Genomic DNA, 14,856 nt, shown 5'->3' with positions numbered 1-14,856 from the left:
GAGCCACACACATCAGAGGAAATGAGAATCAGGAGGTCGAAGGAACTGCCTGAAGAGCTCAATGAGAGAATTGTGGCAAGGCATGGATTTGGCAAAAATTGCAAAAAAAAAATCTCTAAGCCCAAATAAATGTAAATTAATGATAAATTGTGTTTACATACAGATCATTCCCTCCACTCTGGTTATTAAAGCATTCTATATTATTATATATTTGATAATGATAATTATTCATTGGTGGGAGCCGCTGGAAAGCGTTGACCTCACAGTTCTGAGGTCCCGGGTGCAATCCCGTGTGTGAAGTTTGCACGTTCTCCCCATGCCTGTGTGGGTTTTCTCCAGGCACTCCGGTTTCCTCCCACATCCCAAAATCATGCAACATTAATTGGACTCTCTAAATTGCCCGTAGGTGTGATTGTGAGTGCAAATGGTTCTTTGTTTCTACGTAGCCTGCGATCGGCTGGCGACCAGTTCAGGGTGTGCCTTCTGCCCGTTGATCGCTGGGATAGGCTCCAGCACTCCCCGCCACCCTGGTGAGGATAAGCGGATAAAAAAATGGCCGGACGGATGAAATATTAACGATGGGTGGATACCTCGTCCCCATGACCAGTTTCATCACTGGCTGCAAAAGTTTTGTTGACCTTCCATTTTAAAACGCCAATGAAACCCTCCGCATAACTTTACAGTGCATCAAACACTATTCATCCACTGACCGGTTCTAAATGGCAACTTCACCTCCGGTCTTTACTTTGCTGGTCACCGTAACCATGGGAACAGCAAGGGGAAAAAAAAAAACCCATAAAATCTCAGACGCATCAAACAGTGACACCTTACGCTGTCATGGAGAGACTCAGTCGAGAGGCACATCAAGTGTGAAAGCGAGAGTGAGAAGTTGTTTTTTATTTCATTTCCCGACCAGTCACCAGAGTGCCCCGTCAACCCCCTCTGTTTTTTCGAACTCCCACATAACATCTCGCACGTATGCATGTAGAATATTTTCTTTGTTTCCATCACACTATGGAGCAGTCCTGGGAGCACAATATAGTTGCTGTGTTGGAAGAACGCCTGCATGTAATGGTCTCGCTCGCCTCTTACATTAATTTCGCCGACGCTGTTGTCCTTCCAGGAGCTTTGCCGGCCTCACGCGGCCGCACCTGTTTCTCGAACACATACACAAATACATTTATGTTCTCTTACTGTTTCCAGAGCTTATCTAATGACAGCATTATTATCTGACGAGGTGTATAGCATGCGTGTGTGCACGTGCGCCAAGTGAGTGTTGCTCTTGCCCTATCAAAAGCTGACTTGCTGGCAGCAGATTTTCCTCTGAGGTGATCTGTTATAGTGACAGGACGGCAAGTATTTTTAGCCAGCGATGGCACGCACAAGAAATGATGAAGGAAAGGCATGGCAACAACAAGGAAGCGAGAGGAAGGAGGAGAAATTTAAACCAAAATCACTTCAATCTCGCTGACTTGGTGTTCTTCCGTCAGGTCCCTGTTGTGCAAACGTCAATGGGCGTCCATTGTTTGCAAGCTGGCGCTCGCTTTTGACTTTCATCGCGCGTCTCCTCCCAAGATATTAATGTGCGACTGCCAGTTTATGCATTTAAACGTTTTGAAACGTGCGACATTTGCAGAACATACAGTGAAGAAAATAAGTATTTCAACACCCTGCTATATTGCAAGTCCTCCCACTTGGGAATCATGGAGGGGTCTGGAATTTTCATCGTCAATGCATGTCCACTGTGTGAGAGAGAGAGAATCTAAAAAGAAAAATCCAGAAATCACAATGTATGATTTGTTTGTGTGATACAGCTGCAAATAAGTATTTGAACACCTGTCTATCAGCTAGAATTCTGACCCTCAAAGACCTGTTAGTCCACCTCCACTCCACGTATGATCCTGAATCAGATGCATCTGTGTGAGGTTGTTAGCTGCATAAGGACACCTGTCCACCCTGTACAGCTGCAAATAAGTATTTGAACACCTGAGAAAACCGATGTTAATATCTGGTAGCCTTTGTTTCCAACTAAAAATGTTATCCATCAAAAGTTAAAGGGGCATTTGTAGTGAGTTCATACTGTGTAAAGCGTAAAGCTTGATTACACGTTGATTGAATAAGATAAAACGGAATTTTAAGCAAACGTAAATCTAAATATTTGTGGTCATGTTCGTTTATTTATTCTTTAAACTTGTCTATCAGGCAAGTGCAAAAACTGATCTACTTGCTAAACTTTGGAACAAGTGTTGGCTCGTCAATAGAGGGCACGAAGGGGAAGCCTTAGCCCTTGCATGAGTAACCTTGATTGAAAAAGATAAAAATGACCTTTAAAATGGGTGGAAAGGTGTCGCAGCTGGAAAGCTTTGGCCTCACAGTTATGAGGACCCGGGTTTAATTCCAGCCCTCTTTGTATGGAGTTTGCATGTTCTCCCCGTGCCTGGGTGCATTTTCCGGGGCACTCCGGTTTCCTCCCACATCCCAAAAACTTTCATTGGACACTAAAATTGCCTCTAGGTGTGATCGTGTGTGCAAATGGTTCTTTGTTTCTACGTGGCCTGCGATTGGCTGGCAACCAGTTCACGGCGTACCCCGCCTCCTGCCTGTTGATAGCTAGGATATGCTCCAGCACTCTCAAAATAGATGGATGGATGGACTTTTTAAAAATGTGAATATACATATTTATACATACAAACATCCATTTTCTGAGACGCTTATCCTCACAAGGGCCGCCAGAGTGCCCGAGGCCATCCCAGCTATCTTCGGGCAAGAGACTGGGTGCATGCTGAACTGGTTGACAGCCAATTGCAGGGCACTTAGAGACAGTCACACTCACAATCACACCTTGGGGCAATTTAGAGTGTCCAATTAATGTTGCATGTTATTGGAATGTGGGAGGAAACCGGAGTGCCTGGAGAAAACTCACACAGGCACGAAGATAACGTACAAACCCCACACAGAGGGGGCCGGGATTGAACCCCAGTCCTCAGAACTGTGAGGCCAAAGCTTTACCAGCTGATCCACCATGCAGGCATATTTATTTATATATATATATGAAAAGAAAAAAAAAAAAAATATATATATATAGTTCGTATCTCACTCCTCAAGAGGGATTGCGTCAGGAAGGGCATCTGGCGCAAAAACTGTACCAAACAAATATGAGCCTTCCTCTGAGACAGGACAAGCTGAAAGAAAAAAAAATGTGTATGTGAAAATATATATACATATACATATCTATATCTGTGTGTGTTCATTGCATCGCATCAAACATGTCCTGTCGTCTAGCACATTTTCTGACTTATTCACTGCACGTGCATTGACACTGTCATTGCTCTGCGGGAATACTTACATTTGCGTCCGGCGTGAATTTTGTCCGTACATTTCTGAACATATTTGTAGTGGAAGGTCCGCCTGTAAGCTAATAAAAGAACTAAATGGGCTGACCTTTGTAAAGCAACAATCTCCAAAGCGCCCAAAGTTAATGCCTCTCATTCAGCCATCAAAAAAAAACACACACACACACACACTCAATTAATTGGGAAGCAAGAAAGGCACCACAAACATTCTGCTTTTATTCGAATATTTTCTCACACATACAAAACATATCAGTGGCGGTGTAAGATCCATTGGTAGCTGCAAACACTCATCAGAATACGAAAGACGCATGCTTCTAAATAGTAATCTGACTACAACAATAATTATCTCGAGAGTGAGGCCTCCTATTGGGTAACAGGATAGAAAATGACAAGAGTGGTGGTCAGGACGCAAGTTTGCTTCATGAGTCAAAAGTCATGCGGCCTCGGTGAGTAGAATTTTTCTCTCTCTCTCTCCCTCTCTCTTCTTTCTCTGTCTATCCCTCACTTTCTCACTCTTGTTGCGGTCTCTCTCTCAAACACATGTACACACACACACGCACAGACTGGTTTGTTCCCTGAGTCAGCATTCTGCCTCGGCTCCAGTTTCTCTACCCTTGCCTGATGCTATTAGGACATCAGTGTTTTGTGTGTGTGTGTGGTGTGTGTGTGTGTGTGTGTGTGTGTGTGTGCGCGCCCGTGTGTAGGTGTGTGTGAACGTGTGTGTGTACCTTTTGTGGTGGATAGCTTCTGTTGCATTTACGCGGTCAGACCCTTTCACCGTCTTGAGCAACTTGATACTTTTAACTTTGCGAGTAACCCCGGCCGTTCTTCTGCGCTCTCTCTCTCTCTCTCTCTCTCTCTCTCTCCAATCAGCCATTTTACCAGCGTCATAAAAAATGCACGTTGCCCCGCGTTCTGCCACAATGCACCCGATGGGCTTTGCATGTTGCCGTGAGTGACTGTGTTAGAGTGTGCGTGTGAGTGTGATATACTGCATACTACTGGTTCTGCAAACACGCAGCCAAAATAGAAAAACGAGAGAGGTGTGAAGTAAAAAAAGGAAAGGACACTTTAGCAGAGGAGTAACTGACACGGGCTGAGTCACACACAGGCACACACACATGCGTATACACACACATACACACAAACACGCAAGCGGGTCCTGCAATGCTCACCGGTCACTTCATGACTTGCAATGGCTGCCCTCAAGAGATCCACCACATTCAATATTGCCTTCACAGTGATAACAATAATAATTAACATTGCTTTGTTTCAACGCGATCAGAGTGGTATTGTTTATTTTTGTGGTTGCAATTTGTAAGGGTGAAGTGCTTGCACTGCATCATACTGAGAAGTGTGCTGTATATGGATTGAAAAAAAAAAAATAGTTGTGAAATGATCTCTGTTACCACCGAGTGTGTTCTGGCTCTTGCGCTCTGATTTTTGGCTCTGGATGGCTTCTCACTTTGTCATTCTGTTTACACCAACAAACAATACAGAACACTTGGCTAGAAGAGCTGCTTGATTTTCACCAGGCATTTTTTTTGGACCCACTCTCCATGTTTTGTTTTGTTTTGTTTTTTCCTATTTCTTATGTTGGGCAGTTTTAGACATCAGTGAGCTCCATGGGACACAACAAGAAGTTTTAGTGTTCTCCTGTAGCCTTTTTTACAAACCCGTCATCATCAGTCAACCGCAATTTCTGGACTATAAGCCACACTTGATTATCAGCCTCACCCAGTACATTTGTAAAAGAAAAATGATTGTGTACATACATAAGCCACACCCGTCTATAAGCCGCATGTGCCGACATTGAAACATGAGATATTTACAAAGAAGTTTGGGCCACTTGCTTTATTACCTCTGAAAGCTCTTTTTTTTTTTTTTTGTCTTTATACATTGCTCCAGTTCTTCCCACAGCCATTTCGAGCGTCTCACCATCGATTCATGTATCCCAAGTTTACGTGCAGCAGCTCCGTTTCCTTCTTCATCGGCCTGCTTGATTGCTTTTAACTTGAAAGCTGCGTCGTATGTATTTCTTCTTGCATTTTCCGTAATGAGGGCAAGTTCATGCTAATTTGATTCATGCACAAACCGTGAAGTTACCATATAAGGTGCACCCAATAGCCTTTAATTTTCTCAAAAGCCGACAGCGCGCCTTATAATCCGGTGCGCCTTATATATGGATCAATACTGAGCCTTTAGTGCAGTTCCATCTAATGGATGCATAACTTAACACCAGCCTCTACTGTAGCATCTATTCGATGCAATTTATAATCCGGTGCGCTTATATATGAAAAAAAGTTTTTAAATAGGCCATTCATTAGAGGTGCGCCTTATAATGCGGTGCGCCTTATACATGGAAAAGGTTTTTGAATAGGCCATTCATTGGAGGTACGCCTTATGATGTGGTGCGCCTTAAAGTCTGGAAAATACGGTACATCAAACTTGCGTCTTCCTCAACGCATATATTCCACCTGTCTCACTCTTACCTTTTCTGCTCGAGCACACCTGGCGGCCATTAGTAAAAATAAATAAATAAATAAATAAAATTGTATAAACTAGCCGCATCATTGCATAAGCCACAGGGTTGAAATCTTATAGTCCGGAAATTACGGTACTTGCCTTTATGGTTCCTGTTTAACCCTGTTGAGTCCATCTGAGACCAGATTAAAAAAAAAAAATTGCTAATATCTCAGAGTAGCAAAAGGAATGTTCAGGCATACTGTAGACAGTATGTCATAATTGTTATTGTGCTGTTTTTGAAATACAGTGGAACCTACACAGTGAAAGAGGCAAGGAAGAAATGTTTTCTGTAGCTTTAACATTTGACTGTCCATATAAAGGTAAACTGTGTCCATTCCGTGGTGGTCCCTACCGCTCTCCCAGTCCTTTCTCTACTCTGCGAGACAGCAGAATTTTGATTTTGATAATTGCTGTGTGCCTGGTGGGTAATAATATATAAATGGGAACTTGATAATGGACCATTATTGGTCGATTTAAATGGCAAATTAGTCACCAAAGAGTTTTCTGTACTTTCAAAGGGTTTGAGGCTTGCGCTTTTTTTCCTCGATTCCACCATAAGAACAAACGCTAACCTTGTGAACCTTCTGTCTTCGCAACGCATTCAAATGGCAATCAATTACCAAATGTGCAGACACACATGTCGACGGCGACATTTTCCCACTTCTATTCCCGTCTCTGAGATGAGGGCGTTGTAGTAAGATTGGAGAAGTGAAAATAGGAGAGAAAGAAGGAGAGAGGAAATGATACTAAAACCCTTGTCCGATGAGGCGCCTAATCATCACAAGAGCACATGGACGCATGTGAACTCGCGTACGCGCACACACACACGCAAAAGACCACATCATGTGATCTGTCGATGAGTGCTGTAGTCACACCCTCCCACTCTCTTGTTTGATCACAATCTCCTTCCTGCTTTCCAGTCCAACTCACTCAAGTCAAATCTCTCACGAGATGGTGTTTGTGACGATACTGTACTAATATTCACATGTGTTTGGGGAACGTGTGCAAATACTGTACAAGATAACCCTTGGTTATGTACTTTAAACAATATGATATCGGCCCATATAGTAACACAGTTTCGGAATTCCCCAAGTCGATTTAATGCTCTGTAATATGTAAAACAGATTACAAGTATTTATGTTCAAGCAGAAGTGAGTACTCTTTTTCTCCTTCTTTGGGTCCACTGAGAACAACAGTGCCCAATAGACTGTTTTCGACCACGTGACTACATCCGGGGCACGCGGCCATGTTGGATGGGTTCACTCTACTGACGCGCCGTTCACTCTATCACTTTTGCATACGGACCGGACTAACACAAATGTTCGTACGACTGTTAAAAGTGACGCATGATGGCTAAAAAGACTTTGGAATGTTATCGGTGCTCATTGGATGTTGTTTTAAGAAACCGTTACGACAAGAAGTGCGCTTTGGTCGACAATATCAACCCATATGCTTTGGAGGAACACAAATGGAGCAAGAATTTCGAAGTCTGGGCGTCGCTAACCTATCCAGACATAGTCAACTATCTGCTTTTCTCGACAAGCGCTTATACCATGGACCAATTAAAGCATTATAAAGGTCTGGAGGCCTACAACCGATTCATCTATGGCTGGGTTTGTCATGCGGCGGTATCCATGGTAAGCACACTGCTAAGATTAGTGTACCGCACAATGCAATTTATATATGTACCGTGTGATTACAGTCAGCGTTGTGTTAAATTATGTTGATTATACCAATGAAAGAGGTGGATTATTATTTTAGTTTTTGTTACCAAGAGGGAGAGTTCGACCAGTATGAGTCCCAAGTGGAGCCCGCACCTCTTTCTCCTCTTCCACGGCTAAATTTTTTAACTCAACTCACGAAACAGCTAGCAGTGCAGAACAGAAACAGAAAATACAGATGTCAGAGACATGCATTGCATTCACACATGAGTATTACGTAGGTCCTTCTAAAGAATACTTCTCCTCCACAGAATTTAGTTATTGCTAAGTAGGTGTGAAATTCTAAAAGGTATCCAATACTTACCAAGACCAAAATGCTCCGAGCGAACGCTGACATAAGGGACTGACTTGGCTGCTCGATCGGCTCTGCTGATACGAGACAGCCACAGTTGTCGCCGTTTGGTTGCTAACTGCTCCGTTTTCTCGCACTGGTTCTTGATCACAGCTGGCAGTCGAAAGAAAGACACTTTACAACGCCCACTTTTGTTTGAGCAACCGATAACATAGCCGTTCCTACGCCTTTCCGAAATTATTCCTGCTTAGTTACGGTTTGTTTACACGAATTCACCAAACCAAAATGGCGACCACATTCTCAACCGGAATGTGCGTGACGTCAGTCGAAAACAGTCTTTATCAGTATTGGTCACAATTCAAAGCTGCATTATCGGTGTTGGCTTGGAAGTGAAAACATTGGATCAGAACATCCCTGCTAATATGGGGGAAGGGTCAACCTTTGAAGCTGATTGTTTTGTTAAATTGAAGCACTTTTTTTCCAGTATAGCAAACTTTTTTTGTTCTTACTTTTTTTCTTGGCATGGAACACCCAGGGCAGTACAAACATTGCAAATAAATAAAAACTTTAAAATGTTTATTCAAAATTACCTCGCTGCTGTTTGGCAGGGGTGGTAGCGGCATTCACCTGATAGGAGAAAGTTGTGGATTAAGTCAAGGGTTGCCTTCATGGACCATAAAGATAGTGCACTTCAGAAAAAAAATTGTAGTCTTCTGCACAAGAATCAGTATAAAACGCTTGAAAGATGAACAACGGCCACCGATAGGAATCGGTATACAGAAAACGAGAGAGACCTTTTGAGATGTGTGCTGAAGACGACACTAAGCTAGTGTCCTTTAATGTAAACATTGCCCCTGCCAACATGGCTGCCACACAGACATATCTGTCAGCCAGATCTTGTCTTCAGATCTTTGAGATCAGGAGCACAACCAAGATACAGTCTCTGCATGTTGATTATGCCCCCAAAAAAAACCAGCAGTGGCAATTCTGGAACTAACAAACTTTGTCAACCAAAAGGGAGCATTTTAGGTTCCAACTGGACGGTGTTCTTTCTTCGTTCACTGTATCATGCTGCAGCATTTTATTGTTAACGCAGGGAAATCAAACTTTGTGGCAGTTTTACAATTTACTCGTTAATGAATTTCTAGCAAAGGTGAGGAAAGTGCTCGGATTTGTTTTATGTACTTTGTAATAGTATTTTTTACTTTGCTTGAAGAGAAAGGTCACATATTTTACCAAACCGACCTTTTCTAGTATTTGGGATGTTTTATTATCTCTGTGGTGCTTACGTAAACGTGAAATACAAATTAAAGTCAACCCCGCATTCTTGCGTTCCAGACGTTTTCCAGTTTAGAGGCCCGAGATCAGGTCGTTCAAATTTTTCGGGCTTGTCGACCTCACTCGCGAAACTCTCTGCCTACCTCTCCGCTCCCGAGCCAGCGCTGTCAACATAACAAACACGTGTCCCCTCTCTTTTACTTAGCCAAATATGGAAAACGTGGATAAAAAACTTGGTCAAACAGAAGTTGCCATCAGAGAGGCCTTTTATGGACACTCGTATGACAAAACCAGCTTCACTGTATGGACCTCTAAATAGTGAAAATAGGGTAGCATTAAGCCAAAATCTGTGATGTCTCTTGTCAAATAGATTGCGGCCTAATGTTTGGCTGGTCAAGTGCACATGCTGCTGTCCACCCCTCGTCTAATGGACCTTTCCGACTGACGATCTTAAGGTCCGCCCCCTTAGCCATGTCCCACAAGTTTCCAAAATGGCAATTGAATGGAACATGTTTGAAGGGAATTCTCTATCGCGTATTCAAGATAATATTGGGTATGGTTTTTTTTTTTTTTTTTTTGGGGGGGGGGGGTTTACCAAATGCGCCAGATGTCCAAGAGAGTCCAAGACGCAATGACAGAGTTACAGCAAATTGTTGGCAATCGATGTAAAAGAGTTTGACGCCTCACAAACTTCTTATTGAAATCCAACAGAATAAAAAAGTGGAATTGTACTGCGCATGTAAAGCAGGGTGAGTACTTTTTACTTGAAAAGATCACGAGTAATATCATTGTCGTCTTTATAATAGGTGAGTGGGTGTATTCATTTGACTTGGCTTGTAATTGAATCCAGTACTCTGTCTTCAAAGTCCGATGTGATACATTTCTCCATTTACGTATCACTAACCCGACTCTTCGGCATAAAATATGATACTCTTCGTTCAGCATGTCAGTGATATGCGGACAAAGTGAAAGTTGTTCTCCTGCAATGTATAAAGCACTGACAAATACTTCAAGCAAACTCAGAGAAAATACTTTTCCCTCACTTACCTTTGGACATACAGTCTTGTGTTTGTTGATATTGTCCACATTTAGTTGTACGTGCGCTCTTCCGCGAGCCTTAATCAATCGTAGACACTTAGTCAACTGTGTTTTAGGCTTTGGAAAATGAATTAACCGGGCCCTTTGTAGACTAGCAGGATAACTTTCATCAGAATTGCACGTTCCCCAAGTGCATCTGAGGACCATTTTCTTCGTAACATTCACTTTTCCAAGCGCACGCTACTGACAACCAGACAACCAGCATTGCTTGTGGGACAATATGGCGAGAATGGCGTGTCAAGCCAGGGGTTAAGACAGCGCGGCTATCTGATTGGCTCTTATTGTACGAGTGATTGACAGGTCGAAAAGGTCCATTGCATTGGTCGTGGAGCAGAAATCTTGGCCCGTAAAGCTCGTTCTGACCTCACCTAACCTGACATGTCCACTCACTTACAGCAACAATGGCAAAGCGCACAGTGATTTACTCATTCTCTTTTATAATTTATTTTTAAAATGACATGGTATTCAGTCACAGTGAATGAGGTACTGTGTGTGTTTAAAAAAAAAAAAAAAAAGAAAAAAATTGTACACGTGAAATGGGAAGTGCATATGACTTATTGCATAACTGGCCAGGGCATTCTTGTAGCCTGATTTCACAATAAGAAGTGTAGTCGGCCTTTGTTCGGCCCAAGAAAAAGAAGTGCTGCCTCTGTCGTGACCGATGAATCCTAAACCCGACTACAGCTGCTGCAAGTCATCAGCGCTTTCTCACATACGGTGTGGCGTGTGCTCAACCGGTGCACCTTTGCCGTCATCCCTCTGGGCCTGGGATTGGCCTGCGAGGCTAAGAGGCTGAGGTGTTACAACAAATAGCAAGAGCCACGGGGCCGGTCCATTCTGCATTCTGCTAAAGGGAGGTTAATGAGCCAATCCACTGGGCTGTCTGCCAAACATGAGCGTCAATGCCAAAGCTCTCACAATGAGCCTGCCTGTATTATCACTGAGCTCTGTCTAATTATACCCTCCATTGCAAGTAAGGTGGAGGGTGGGGGGGGGGTGAAGTTAGCAAGTGTCAGGGAGCACTGAAGGAATAAGGGAAGAGTGAAGAGAGGGGCGGGGTGGTGCGATCAAGCAAACCGGGAGAGAGAGAATGCACTGATAGGGAGAGAGGGAGCAAGGGAGGGGAGGGAGCAAAGAGGTGTTGAGCGAGTGAGAAGAAGGAGAGGCAGGGAGAGGAGGAAGAGAGGAAAGGCTGAGCGGCAGCGAGGAGGAAGACACAAAGTGGATAATTCTATATGCCCGCTGCAGCCCGCCGCCGACCTGGTCTAATGAGCGAACTCTCCTGCGGAAGATCCACTCGTGCACCGGGGCGAGGTATGTCACCAGATATCACTTCCTCTCCCGTGGGGGTGTCTGTGGAGTACGAGGCGGGTGAAACTTTTGTGTGTGTCTGTAGAGTGAGGCTGAAATATGTACACTTAAGTGGCACCCTCGCAAACATCTCCAAATATGTTTTGCGTGCGCGCGCATGCGAGCATGAATGAACTCAAGTAAAACGGCACCTGTGTGTGTGCGTGTGGCTGTGAGTGGGTTTGTGAGTGGGTGGGTGCCCGCACTCGCGCGCGTGTGCGTAGGGGCGCGTGGTGGGGAATAACCGAGAGAGTGTGAAAGAGCTGGTGAGTGTGACTGATCCACAGAGAGCGAGAGAAGAGGTGGAGGTGGAGGTGCATCACTCAGCCTGATCAGGACTTTCAGAATTAGAGCAGTGGGCTTAAATAGCCCTGGTCCAGAGATAGCAAAGGGGCCCTAGAGGAGGTGCGTTTAAATTGGCAGAGTACAGAGGATGGTCGGGGCGGGACTATTTGCAGTCCGGTCGAAAGGAGTAAAAGAGAGAGAGAGAGAGAGAGAGAGAGATAAAATAGGAAGTGCAAGTCGCTGCGTAGGAGACCTTGTGCCAAAATCTGCAGGTGCATCAGTAGCCGCATAAAAGTTTGGAGGGGGAAAGTGAAAGGAATATGCACGAGTGAAAGGAGGAGATCTCTATCTGCAACTGTCAGTTCCCGCGTCGGCCTCGGTGGAGTTTTTGTGTGTTTGGCACCCAGCTAATTCCCCCACTCTTCCCACCAGTCACTGTGTCTATTTCTGCTGTGCGGAGGAATACTGAACAGCTCCGAATCTTTCATGTGAACCTTGCAGCTTTTGACCTTGCCGACTTAGTTCACTTGTTCCAACTATGAACATTATCTGCACAGTTGTGCTTGCTGATATAGAGGAAATGTTTCTTGAGGTGCATGAGTTCCACGATTGAGTCCTGCTGTTCAACTGCGTCCACCTGAATGATGCAAAAGGAAAATGGAGGATTTTTACTTGCGCATAGGCTGAATGAGAGTTTTTACACGCGTCTGCCCAGGAAACCTGTGAGGTCGAATGGCTGCTGGCTCTTTAAGAGGTCTATTTTTGCTGAGGCACACATGAGGCAAGAGGCCACGGGGCTAGAGGCGCACAGATCGTAGTGTACGGGCCATCCGCCTCGCTTGTGCGACTCGGCACCGCAAATAATCTCGAGAGACCGTAACCTTGTGACTAAGTGACTGCAAGAGAGAGCGGTAAAATTCTGAGCGTGCGCTCGCTCAGCACGACCTCAAAACGGGATCATCGTCAAAGTCAAAGCTACAGGTTTTGCGTCTGACAACAGTCAAGCCCCTTTTTCAAGTGGATCTGTCTGAATCCCTAAAAGTAATGAGTGGGAGCCCTTGATTTGCGCAAGCGTGCCAGCATTCCCACATATTTGTTTTAATATGCAGAAATCTGCAACATTCGTGCCCCCTTCTTAAAAACACATAATTCACCCGAGTTTACTCGCACCCACACTCTCGGCAAAAGAAAGAGCACATCTCGGAATATTTCATACACTTCGAGGTGCGTACAGTGCAGTACGCCCACATCCCAAAATACTTACACATTGTCGATATGTGGACTTAAAATAATCATCTCCTTATGCAATCTGCATGTTATATAATGCGTGGCCTGTCATTATCACAGGGCTCCTTCACACCCTGCTGTGCTTCTCCACCTACCTTCCACACACACACACACACACACTCCACGTTGTGTTGACAGTCATATACTCTACTTTGACACTCTCACCCACTTTGAGTGTGTGCTCTCCCGCAGCCTGGCAGATGAGTGAGAAGAAAAAAAGGGGGAAAAGACAACGGAACATTTACGAGGACCGTCATTTCTCGAAAATAATGCGCAAAATATTTTCAAGAAGCTAATGGAGTGCATTAGATTTAGGCATGTCTGAAAAGTAAAAACTCCCCAAGAGGGGTTGCGTCAGGAAGAGCATCCGGCGTAAAAACTGTGCCAAACAAATATGCGCGTTCATCTCAGATGTTACGTAGACTTGACTACTGTAATGGTCTTCTGACTGGACTCCCAAAAAAGGGAATTAAACAGCTGCAGCGCATTCAGAACTCCAGAACTCCAATCCGAAAGTCCTTGCACTGGCTTCCAATCACCTTTAGAATAGATTTGAAAGTTCTTCTACTGGATTATAAATGATTTAGGTACTGAATATATGAAATTAATGCTTCCGGAATACAAACCCAGTAGAGCTGTGAGATCGACTGACTCAGGTTAAATAGTGGAGCGCAGAGACCAAAGCAAACATGGTGAAGCAACATTTAGCTATTATGCTACACACAAATGGAATAAGTTGCCAACACAGGTGAGGTCAGCCACAAGTCTCAATGTTTTTAAATCCCGGTTGTAAACTCTTCTTTTTTCTCATGCTTTTTAGAATCTATCCACTTTTTGATCCTATTACTTGCACTGTACGCGGGTTTATCTTTTTTAAAATATTTTTGTTTGTCCTTTTTACTGTTTTTATCCCGCTTGAAGTGTTTTATCTCTTTGTTTTCAAATGCCTTTAATCGTGTAAAGCACATTGAGTTACCTCGTGCACGAAATGCGCTAAACAAATAAGTTTGCTTTGCCTTGCTGTGGCGACCCCTAACGGGACAAGCCGAAAGAAACGTACTTTTTTTCTGGAAAAATAAAAAATACAATCACATTGTATAGTCCTGTACAGGTACATAGAGGGGTAAAAATGCATACATAAACATTTCGAAATGATATTCGATGTCTCATGTTGCACATTTTTATATATATATTATGGTAATGTCCGCCCCGAGCCGAGCTCTCTGACCACCTCGGGGAGCTTGCATTTTACGATCGTTAGCGTAGCATGCTTGTTGCTACTGCATCAAAGATCAGAAACGACTGCCCATGACTTTGTTTTAACCTAAACTAAGACAAAAAATGTCGACTACAACGGCTAGCTGTGCAGCTGCTTTTAAAAGAAGTGTGTCACGATGGATCTTTTTTGGATTGGAGATGAGTCAGATGCTTCTTTTGAAGGCTTGGCCAAGGACGTGTAATAAATAGAGGATAAACTGCACTATGCACAAATATTTAATGCAAACATTTTTTCAAGTTAAACATTATTAAATAGTTTATATTTTTAAGATGGCAATATGTGTTATCAACGGTATCAATAAAATGTAATGCCATTATTGAGCATTTATTTTAGTTGGTTGAGAGATTTGGTTCTGACAATTACAGGGACAAGGACAAGCGTGTCCTG

General features: G+C 43.7%; 1 protein-coding gene across 11 annotated transcripts in view; it reads left to right on the top strand.

Moving 5' to 3' along the window:
* Positions 1-14,856, top strand: part of zmp:0000000926 (uncharacterized) — an 86,910-nt gene that overhangs the window by 43,390 nt on the left and 28,664 nt on the right. For 4 of the 11 annotated variants that reach the window (XR_009798297.1, XR_009798307.1, XM_061842750.1 and 1 more), the window contains exon 1: positions 11,332-11,582. The exons of 6 other annotated variants lie outside the window; for them this stretch is intronic. The gene's annotated coding sequence lies outside the window, so the exon portion shown is untranslated. Of the gene's footprint in view, positions 1-9,821; positions 9,920-11,331; positions 11,583-14,856 lie in introns of those variants that run through there. One more of the 11 variants, XM_061842815.1, reaches the window with a different exon arrangement.

This window comes from Syngnathoides biaculeatus, chromosome 2 (genome assembly GCF_019802595.1).
Source record: "Syngnathoides biaculeatus isolate LvHL_M chromosome 2, ASM1980259v1, whole genome shotgun sequence".
Classification (NCBI taxonomy): domain Eukaryota; kingdom Metazoa; phylum Chordata; class Actinopteri; order Syngnathiformes; family Syngnathidae; genus Syngnathoides; species Syngnathoides biaculeatus.
This window is presented reverse-complemented; position numbering and strand designations above follow the sequence as displayed.